We start from the raw sequence: 10,869 nt of genomic DNA on the forward strand, positions 1-10,869 counted from the left end.
AATGTTACGTTAGTAGCACCTTGTACTTCTGGTTAGATTAAAGCTGAAAACTGTACTTAGACCCTGGGGATTCCCTAAATAATCCAGATGCAAAAATTTGGCTTTAATGTGTTAGCAAATATTTTTGTGAGTCTGTGATGTACATTTTAACTTTATTTATGGTCTTTTGGGAGAGTTAGTTACAATTTTGATATGATCAAATGTCTTAATTTTATCACATGTACATGGGAGACGTGCAGGGGGTATCATGTGTCTGAGGAAATTCTGCAATACCTTCAAATCATGAAGTTATTCTCCTATAATTTCTTCTAAAAGCTATAAAATATTGTCTTGCATATTTAGGTGTTTAATCCTTTTGGAATGTACTGTATATTGGTGTGATGCCGATATAGAATTAAACGTTTTGACTGCATGGCTGGTTTATTGTTCTACTTCATGTTTTTTTCTCCTTTTCTATACCATGTCTGTCATTGCCAAATTTCTTTATGTGTGTGGAATTGTTTCTAGACTCTCTCTTATGCAAAGTGCATAATTGTCTTTTTTTTAAATCAATATTACCCTATTGTAATTGCTATAGCTGTGTGATTTTTTTTCCCTGCCTCTCTTCCTGTTTCCCTCCCTTCCTTCTTCCTCCCTTCCTTTCTTTCATCAACTTTATCAAGGTATGATTTACATACAATAGAATAATAAATACCTTCATTATAAGTTTAGAGTTTAATAATTGTGCCAAATACATACACCTGTATATTCATAATGCCAATCAAGTTATAAAATATTCCCATCACCCCTAAAAGGTCTCTTATACACACTCCTTTATGATCAGAAACCCCGACCCTACTCAACTGCTTTATTTCTGTCACTATAGATTAGTTTTGCTTTTTCCAGAACTTCATATAAATGGAGTCATATAGCATATACTTATTTTGTGCCTGGGTTCATTTGTTCAGTATTATGTTTCTGGGATTTATCCACATTATTGCTTTTTATTCCTGAGTAGTACTCCAATGTATGAAGATACCACAATTTGTTTATCCATTTTCCTTCGTGACATTTGCCTGTTTTCAAGTTTGGGGGCATTTTTTTCATACTCTTTTATTGTGGTAAGATATACATAACATAAAATTTACCCTTGTAACCGTCTTTAAGTGTATGATTCACTGGCATTAAGTGCATTCACAGTGTTGTGCAAACCTCACCACTATCCATTTCCAGAACTTTTGCATCATCCTACACAGAAATCCCACATCCGTTAAATAATAACTCCCCATTTCCCCTCTTCCCTCAGCCCCTCTTAACTTTATTATACTTTCTGTCTCTATGAATTTGCCTAGTCTACCTACCTCATCGTAGAAGTGGAATCATACATATTTATCCTTTTGTGTCTGGCTTATTTCACTTAGCATGTGTTCAAGTTTCATTCCATGTTGTGGCATGTATCAGAATTTCATCACTTGGTTGGGGGGTGGGAGATGAGGGTAAGGGGGATCAAATATATGGTGATGGAAGGAGAACTGACTCCGGGTGGTGAACACACAATGAAATTTATAGATGATGTGATACAGAATTGTACACCTGAAATCTATGTAATTTTACTAACAATTGTCACCCCAATAAATTTTTTTTAAAAAGTGAATAATATTCCATTGTATATACCACATTATGTATATCCATTCTTCTTGATGGGTATTTGAGTTGTTTTAATTTTCTGGCTGTTGTGAATAATGAACATGGGTGTACAGGTATCTGTTTAAGCCCCTGCTTTCAATACTGTTGGGTATAAACCTAGAAGTGGAATTGCTGGATACGCCATAATTCTCAATGTTTAAGTTTTTTGAGGATCTGCCTTTCTGTTTTCCACAGCAGCTGCACCATTTCCAACCACAATACACAAAGGTTCCAATTTCTATTTTGTGTTTGTTTGTTAGTCATTATATCCATTTAGTGTTATGAAGTGGTATTTTATTATGGTTTTAACATGTATCTCTTTTATGACTAGTGATACTGAGACTCTTTTCATGTGCTTTCTGGCCATTCAAATAGAGAAATGTCTGTGAAAGTCCTTTGCCCATTTTTGAAATGGGTTATTTTAATTTTTTGAGTTGTAGGAGTTCTTTATATTTTTTGTATGCTGATTCCTTATCCAGTATATGATTTGCAAATAGTTTCCTCCATTCTCTGGGTTGCCTTTTCACTCTCTTGATAGTGTCGTATGTTTAACAAAAGTTTTAATTTTTTTTTTATTTGTCTTAAAGACAACACAAGTTTATTATCTTAATGTGCTGGCAGTCACAAGTCTACAAGAGGTCCCGGGACTGTGCTCCAGGGGACACTCTGTCTCCTTGCCCTTCCCAGCTTCTGAGGCGCTGCTTCCATCCCTGGCCGTGGCCCCTTTCCTCCACCTTCAAAGCCAGCAGCATACCCTCTTCAGAACTTTCCCTGCTTGTGTGATCTGGGGAAAGTTTTACATTTTGATGAAGTTCAGTTTATCTATATTTCTTATTGTTGCCTGTGTTTTGGTGTCATACCCAAGAAATCATGGCCAAATCGATATCATGAAGATTTTTTTTCCTAATGTTTTTGTCTAAATGTTTTATAGTGATAGCTTTTTATTTTAGCCTGTGGCCCATTTGAGTTGATTTTTGTATATAATGTAAGGTCCAACATCATTCTTTTGCATTTAGATATCCAGTTTCCCTAGCACCAATTGTTGAAAAGACTATTTTTCCCCCATTGAAAGGTCTTGTCACCCTTGCTGCAAATCAATTGAACATGCATAAAATGGTTTATTTCTGGACTTTCTATTCTATTTCATTAGTGTATATTCTGTTCTTACGCCAGAACCACACTGTTTTAATTACGGTTGCTTGAAGTATTCTGAATAATGCATGTCTTTTTTGGGTATATATTTTTATTACTTTGGGTTAAATACTTATCTATGTAATTCCTGGATTATATTTTAAGAGTATGTTTAGCTTCATTTAAAACTTCTAAACTGTTTCCAAAGAGGAGGTACCAGTTCACGCTTCCAACAGCAATGTATGAGAGTTTAGTTTCTCCACGTTAGCCAATGTTTAGTGTTGGCAGCCTTTTAAAATTTTAGCCATCACTTTTAAATGCAGTGTTATCGTATTGTGGTATTAGTTGCATTTCCCTGGTGAGCAGTAATTTTGAGCATGATTTCATGTACTTATTGGATATGCATTTCTCTTTTGTGAAATATCTGTTCAAATATTTTGCAGTTTTTTAATTGGCTTGTGTGTCTTCTTAAGATTGAGTTGTGAAATTTCTTTATATATTCTTGATGCAAGTCTTCATCAGATGTATGCATTGCAAATATTTTTTCCTAATCATCAGCTTGCCCTTTTGATTTCTTAACAGTCTTTCAGAGAACGAATTTCTTTTCTCTTTTTAAAAACGTTTTCATTTTGAAATAATTTCAGTCTTATAAAGAAGTTGCCAAAAAATAGTGCTAAGAGTTTCTATATATCTTTCACCCAGCTTCCCCAAATGTTAACATCTTATATAACTATAATTACACTATCAAAACCAGAAAATTAACATTGGACAATACTTTTAATGTACAGGACTTCCTAATATTTTATGGGTTGTCCCACTAATCTCCTTTTGATCCAGGAGTTTATTAGGAGTTAATCATTTTTCTTATCTTTTTTGAGAACCAGGTTTGGTTTCATTGATTTGTCTCTCATGTGTATGTGTTCCACTTTATTAATTTTCATATTTACTTCGTTATTTTCTCCCATTCACTTACTTTGAGTTACTTTTCTTAGTTTGTTAATATGGAAATTTAGGCAGTTGATTTTTAAACTGTGTTCTCTAATATAAGTAGTTAAAGCAATACATTTCTTACTAAATACTGTTTTAGCTTCATCTTTCACATTTTGATATACAGTGATTTCTTTATCATTCTTTTAAAAATATTTAATTACATACTTTGTGATGTCTTCTTTGACTCACTGATTATTTAAAAGCACCTTGTTTAATTTCCGAATAGTTGGGTATTTTCCAGATTATTTTTTGGTATTTATTTGCTATGTGTATGTATGAGAAAATATATTCTGTGTGACTTTGATCCTTCTAAGTGTTTGAGCTTAGCTTTTAGTCTGGTGGATTTTTATGTGCACTTGAAAAGAATGTGTCTACTGCTATTGTTGCTATATTGTCCTATAAATGTCAACTAACACAAGTTGGTTTATATTTTATTTAAGTTTTCTATGTCTTTAATGATGCTATATATACATTTTCATTAATTACCAAGAGATAAATGTTGAAATCTCTGACTGTAATTGTGAAGTTTTATATTTCCCTTTAGTCTGTAAACTTTTGCTTTATTCCTTGTGAAACTCTGTTATTAGATACTGTTTACACATTAAGCATGATTATTTATTCTTGATGCATTTGTTATTTTCAATGTTTAAGTGTGCTGCCATATTTCAGGTAATATTCCTTGTCCTAAAATCTACTTTGTTATTAATATAGCTATTTTAGTGTTTGTATGATTTGCTTTTTCCATCCTTTTACTTTTAACTTGTGTCTCTGTATGTAAATTTATTTTTCTATTCACAGCATATAGGTGCTCCTTGCTTTTTAAAAAAATTGAACGATCTCTGCCTTCTAGTGGAGTATCAGACAATGTACATGGAATGAAATTATCAGTATATTTGGCTTTAATTCTATCATCTGGCAATTTGCTTTCTACTTGTACTATCTTTCCTCTGTTTCTATGTTGTCTTTTCCTTTGTTCTTATTGATTAATTTAATAGCTTTAGTATTCCAACTTACCTCTTTTTTTGTATATGCAGTTGTTCTACAGATTACCATAATAATCTTCAACTGTCAGAGTATGTCTTTAATTAAATTTACTTCCAATGCAACGTCATTCCTTACCACATGATACTTCCATCTCCCCAATTATCCTTTTTTGCTCTTATTGTTATTTATCTTATTTCTACATATTTATAAAATGCATAATGCATTTTTATTTAACAGCAAATTATCTTTAGAGAAATTTTAAGAATAAGAAAAAGGTTTATACACATATTTTTCTAATTCGCCTGTTTATCATTCTCAGTGTTCTTCATTTCTTTGTGTAAATTTGAGTTTCCAGTGTTCTTTATTTATTTGTATAAATCTGAGTTTCCATTTGGAAACGTTATTCTTTAGCATGAAAAACTTCCTTTAACATTTCTTATTTCTTATAGTGTGGTTTTACTTGCAATGAATTACCTATGCTTTTGCTTGTTTAGAAACGGCCTTATTTCACCTTCCTTTTTGAAGGATATTTTCACTGGATATAGTGTTGTAGGTTGACACTTTCTCTTTTTAGCACATTAAAGATGTCATTTCACTGTGCTCTGTCTTGCATGTTTTCTGATCCGTGGTCCTTCTAATCTCATTCCTTTGTATATAATGTGGCTTTTTATTGTCTGGTAGCTTTGAAGATTTTCACTTTATCATTAGTTTGCAGTAATTTGATTATGATATGCTGTGGTGTGGTTTCTTGTTTATTCTGTTAGGAATTTGTTGTGCTCCTCAAATTTGTGGGTTTACAGTTTTCATCAAAATTGGAAAATTTTAGCTATGCCTTCTTTATTTTTAGAAATTCATTTTTCTTCCAGATTTGCCTATTTTTTTTTTTTGTTTGTTTGTTTCTATCAACTTGGTTTATGACCTATAGTTCTTGGGATTTAATTTTTCTGTTTGTTGTACTTTCTGAATCTCATTATGATTTTTTCCTTTATAATCCTCCTCCTCCTCTTCCTTCTTCTTTTTATTGAAGATAAAGTTTGCCAAGCTAGCACTTGATGCTCTATGCTATGGATAACTCTACTAGACAATTTTAAATTTGTGTTTGCTAAGACCCTGTGGACATCACCAATTCCACCACAGATATTATGTTTATTTTCTGCTGATAATTCCTTCCCTAATAGGAGTGGAGTGTGGATTCTAACTTCCATTTCTTCCACTGTGTACACTTGGGTCTCCAATTTCGTGTGGATAAAGATTTTTACGACATATTGTTCAGAGCAATTGGTTGGATCCTATGTCATGTCCTTCCAGACTCAGAGCCTTATTCAGATGACCAGAATCAGTTCATCATGCTTAAGGGAGTTGATCATAAAACCTTTGTCCCTAGGCATTTATCTTATAATCAAATATGATACTCTTATGGGCCACTTTTCTTTTAATTTTATACTTAGCTGTGCCTTTGAGTTTATTTTTTATTTTTGAAAGCTACAGATTTTCCTTTCCTATCCTCAAGCTCAAGTGTGTGTGTGTGTGTCTGTGTGTGTCTGTGTGTGTCTGTGTGTGTCTATGTGTGTATGTCTGTGTGTGTATGTGTGTGTGTGTATTCTCCTACTTCATAATGTTGGCAGTACTAGGAGCTTCTTTCGTGAGCTATATTAACAGAAATTCTTACATGTCTTTATTCTCAGATGTGAATATAAAACCAAGAATCACTAAATATTTGAACAATAAAATATGACATGAGATTGATTCTAACATAAACAAAGAAAATGTTTGAAAGGAAATAGAGAAATTCAATAATGAAATAGCCAAAAAAGGCTTTATTGATTTTCTCAGAGACATGTAGGCTCATATTGCATTCACAACATAATAGGGTGCTATGAAAAAGGAAGATTCAGAGAACAAGAATGAGATCTTGATGATTAAAATATTATACCAAAAAAAATTCAGTAGAAGAATTGGGTTGAAGGAACAAAAGAAAAAAATTTCCAGGATACCTTCCTCAATGAAGTAGAAAGACAGAGAAACAAAAATATGACAGAAAAAGTAAGTGACAGAAGACTAATCCAAGACCCCTGCCAGTCAATTAATGTAAGTTATAGGAAGAAAAGATATAGGAAGTGAATGAAAAAATATCAAAGAAATAATAGAACAAAATTTTGAAGAGCTAAAGGATATGATGAATGAAAATAAGTGGAAAAATTATTGTGAAATTTCAGAACATTAAGGATAAAGAACTAAAAGTTGGCAGAGACTAAAAAAAATAAGTAAATAAATCAGGTAAGTATGACACCTCTGTAGGACTAGCCTGCTACCATTACAGGAAATGTTCGATGATGGTAGAAAAATGCATTCAAAGTTCTGATGAAAAATTATTTTCAATTGGAATTCTATACTCTGCCAAAATATGAAACAAACATGAGATCAAAGTAAAAATATTTTCAGACATGGAAGAAATAGAAATTTGTTCCCCACAATGATCCATTTATGGTTTTTTTTTTTCCTAAGTTAGCAATAAAAAGCAGGTTTTACTTAGACATATTCTAGGTAAGCTAAAAAACAAACAAACAAACAAACAAACACATTTCTCTGCCTCCCTTGCAGCTATAGCAGAGAGCTATATGACCAAGGTCTGGCCAATGATGTATAATGGATATATTGTAAAGGGGGCTTCAAGGAGATATCTTTAAAAGAGAGAGATTGTTTCCCTCTTGTTAGTTTCTAATTTGTAGACATGGTAGCTGCATCTCTAACATTCATTTTGGCTTCCTTGAGAATGAAAGCCATAGGTGGAAGATCATGTAAAAGAAATATGAAAACTATGTCCCTCATGACGATATGAGCCCACTATTCCAGCTCTGTACTGCCAAATTTCCCTTTGTAATAGAGAAATAAAATTTTTGTCTTGCTTAAGTTACACTTATTTTTGATTATACTCTTATATGCAGCTGCACGTAATTCAAACTGACACAGAAAGCTACTTGAGGATACATGTCAATTAATGACAAATTGAATTTTATTTTTGCATTCAGCTGGCCATGTAATTATGTTCTGGGCAATGATCTGTAATGGAAGTGTTGTGAGGGGAGCTGCAAAGAACCAGTGGATTTAACTCCAGAGAAAGGAAAGGATGATATTTCAAAAAGCCTCTCAAAGGAAAAACCAGGAGGCTATCTACAAAAGGCCAAAGGAATGTAAAAAAACACTTCAAGAATAAAAGAAAGGCAACTAGAAACTCCAGGGAAAATATAAAATGTTAAAAAGGGCACTACTTTGTTCTATAATGAACTATAGTCACAATTGAAATTATTTAAGCAATAATTAAGGTTCTTAGGAGGGGAAGCTTTATTCCAGAAATGATCACTATTTGCTTGTGCTAGAAATTTTTATTCAAACTAAGACAGTTACTAAAATAAATTAAATTTCTTCATTATGTATTTAAATGTTGGTTTCTTTTCATGAATTTACCTGATATGTGGTGAGTCTTTTGTAGGCCTACTCTTATTCTGCTTGGGAAAATTTTTTGTTATGTATAGGTTATCATTTATATTTCATCGATAATTTCTTCAGTAATACCAATCATAGCACCTTGCAACTACCTCAGTAATAGTACTAGTAACCTTTTATTTTGCCTGTTCACCTAATTGCTCTTTCCCATAGAGTGTAACTCATTGATGGCATAAACAGCATTTTTCAGTTCTAGATTTCCATAACTTATCCTGGCATCAGACACATTGTAAGTGCTCGTGATTATTAAATGAATTAATGCGATGAACTTCATCTGGTTATTATGAGAACATGTTACTTTTTGGCTGTTTCCTCATGAAGGGAGAAGGAGAAAACAGGGAGAGAAAATGTGATTGAAGAGGAAAGGAAAGTCCTGAACACATTTAATATATGTCCCTTCTCCAAAGCACTTAAGCCGCAGCAGGCATACCCTCAGAGCACGTCTGATCATATTTCAAACAGCCTCTCTTCACAGATCACCTTGAAATCCCAGGTCACAAGGTGGGAGCTGCCAGCAGTCCTGGTATTAAACTGCTGCACCAGCTTCCTGCCCCCCTTTAAGTGAGGCGCCTTGCAATGGACTAGCCTAGGGTAACTGTGCCAACTTACAGCTGCCCTGCCAAATAGACTCAGACTTTAAGCAAGTAGTTTCACAAGCCAGCAAGGAACAGATATTTATAAAGACATGTTATATCGTGGTCATATTCACATAGCATCACCATCAGCTCAGCCGCCAGGCAAACTAGTGTCATGTGCTCTGTGAACAACTGGTTTACTGAATGCAGAAGAGAGAGAACATGGGGAAAACGAGGAGTAGGTGGGTTTTCCTAACTTAACGAGATAGAAGCACACAACCTTTCTTTTTTTCACAGAGGACCTTTTTGAAGGCATTTGACATACAGGGGAAAGAGCATGCAGTTGAGAATTCACGGACCTTGTCCTTGGTTGCGGCTCTGCTACTTACTGTCTTTGTGTCCTTAAGCAAGTCCTTTCCTCTCATGGGGCGTTGTTTCCTCATTTGGAAAATGTTAACCTTAGAGTGTTATTTTGAAGACTATAGAGAAATAATGGATGGGAGCATCCTTTGTAAAATGTAAACTGTATTTCTCTTTTTCAGACTTCAGATGTCTCGAGGCGGTTCAGCACCTTGTGTTCCACTCTCACGTAAAGAATATTGAAGAGAACTATTACCAAATTAGGAAGAATTGCTTGTGTTAATAAATAGTATGAGAAAGAGGAAAGAAACTCTGCTAACACTTAACATACTTTGTTCATTAATCCACGAGGCAAATATTATTGAGTCTCTTATCACTAACATCCACAGTATTTGAGGGGCTACAATTCACTTATTCAGGAAACATTTACGTTCAAGTGTAAGGCAGTAAGTTAGCCACCCTGGGGAAGGAAGGAGGAGAAGAGAATCCACATTCAGAATTAAAGAGTTATGACAATGCACGTCTGCGCTACGTGTTACATGAGTAGTTTCCAGAATGACAGCATATCAGACCTGGATGCCTACATAATACTTCACCCCGTTCAGCTCTTTACCTAACGTGTGAATTCTGTGTTCACTATACTCTGATAACTACGAAGTCACTGGATAGGGGGCATTCCATTCCAATTAGATCTAATTGTTAGGACACTCTTCCTACTAGTCACCATTTTGTCCTCTTACAGACACAAAGCTAGCATCCTCTTTCATGGGTATCTAAACATGGCCATCACGCCGCCTCCTGTGCCTCTTTTTTCCCGGAGCTAGAATATCCACTTCTTCAATTCCCATGGGCCCTTCGCCTCACCGTCCTGCTTTGTCTCCTGTGGGCCTGCCAGCTTTCCCTATGTCCTACTCAATGTCACATTCAACCTGACCTTAAAATTCTAGGAGTGGTTCCACCAGGGCAGAATAGGATGGGACTCTAATCTCTGCATTAGAAGTTCTGATTGGCATTCATATTTGTAATCATTGAGGTTACGGGTAAACCCTAATTTTATTTATATTTAGTGTGTCTCCCTTTAGGTTTAGCTGTACTCTCTTATTGTATATTTGTCAAGTTTGCTTTTTAGAACTAAGTTCACAGCTTCACAATTACACTTACTAAATTTTACTTTTAGATGTTGCCATAATCTACCTCTAACACAAGTCGTTTCCAATATAGCACAGTCCCTACGAGGATTATGGGGGGAATTATTAGAAGGTCAACACACAGTTTATAATCGTGCATTGCCTCTGAGAGTTTAGCTGTGATCACTCTTAATCACAGTTCTATTTATGATGTCATTGTTCTCCAACTTCCCTCAGAGGTTGCTAGAGAGAGGACCCATTTGATTTACCAGCAAGAATCTCCAATTAAGATTTCCAATAACCCTTTCCTCCAGGAATCAAAAGCAATGACAAATAGACATGGGAGTCAGATAGAGATCCAAATATCATCTTTATTGTTGATAAAATTAAATTCAAGTATGTGGAATGGCATCGGCTGAGATGGTATAGTCTGTTTGCCTGTTGCACGGTGGAGGTGCTCTGCTCCTGTGGGCTTACCTACTTCCTGGCAAACTCAACACAATGTAAAATCAATGTCCTGTAGGCAGGCAGAC

At 34.5% G+C, this 10,869-nt stretch overlaps 1 protein-coding gene across 4 annotated transcripts in view; it reads left to right on the forward strand.

Annotated features, from left to right (window-relative positions):
• The window catches only part of LRMDA (leucine rich melanocyte differentiation associated), a 1,022,392-nt gene extending 1,012,684 nt beyond the window's left edge, over positions 1-9,708 (forward strand). For all 4 annotated transcript variants that reach the window (XM_033129763.1, XM_033129766.1, XM_033129764.1 and 1 more), the window contains one exon: positions 9,392-9,708. The gene's annotated coding sequence lies outside the window, so the exon portion shown is untranslated. The remainder of the gene's footprint in view (positions 1-9,391) is intronic.
• Positions 9,709-10,869: the final 1,161 nt, after the last annotated feature.

This window comes from Rhinolophus ferrumequinum, chromosome 16, assembly GCF_004115265.2.
Source record: "Rhinolophus ferrumequinum isolate MPI-CBG mRhiFer1 chromosome 16, mRhiFer1_v1.p, whole genome shotgun sequence".
Classification (NCBI taxonomy): Eukaryota; Metazoa; Chordata; class Mammalia; order Chiroptera; family Rhinolophidae; genus Rhinolophus; species Rhinolophus ferrumequinum.